Source organism: Choristoneura fumiferana, chromosome 7, assembly GCF_025370935.1.
Source record: "Choristoneura fumiferana chromosome 7, NRCan_CFum_1, whole genome shotgun sequence".
NCBI lineage: Eukaryota > Metazoa > Arthropoda > Insecta > Lepidoptera > Tortricidae > Choristoneura > Choristoneura fumiferana.
In genome coordinates, this window is record NC_133478.1 from 4599790 (window position 1) to 4600595 (window position 806).

The following is an 806-nucleotide window of genomic DNA, read 5'->3' on the forward strand; positions in this document are numbered from 1 at the left end:
GGGACACCTAACTATAATGAAAATTATAAAGTAAAATTATAAAAAAATACTAGGTATTAAAATCGATGCTGTGGGCGAGGTGGTAGGCCCATATAAAGGATAGCAATCTTTGTAAAAAAAATGGATCTCCTCACTGGACAGTCTCAGTCTCGACGTCGAGTAAACTAAATATACTTCTTTCCTGAAACGAGTTTGATAATGTCAAAGGAAAAGCAATGCCCTATTCAAATTATAGTATGAACTTTTGTTCTTGTTCTTCTTGACCTTGTTGTTGTGTATGGTTTGAAAGTCTTGCTTTAAAGTGAAGGCGAAATTGAATGCGTTTCGGAAAATCACAGTTAAACCACGCTTGTTAGTTGTTTGCTGATAGTAATCAACAGTTTCCAGTTTTTTTTATTCAATAAACAAGTGGTCCTTTTTTTGGAAAATTACTAGCCACTATTAATAATTATTGTATAATAATTGGCGAGTCATCACGATGTAGTAGGTACACATAAACTTAAATTACTTACTTAAAACCCTAAAAAACCAGCTAATAATAGTAATATAATCTTTATTTCGGAATACACAGGACTCCATAGATGATTAGTAACAGAGCTTATTTCCTAAATTTAGTACTTAAAATTAATCAATTAAATTAAATTATATGAGCATTAATTTCATTTAACTACTAAAAACTGTCCTAAACAATCATCCCAAAAATTATGGAGACGCGTTTTCAAGAAAAGGCTACAATCTGACTCTTAATTCCTGGCTACAAGACAAAAAATAAGGCTATTTAAAAAATATATATGTTTTAGCTGACG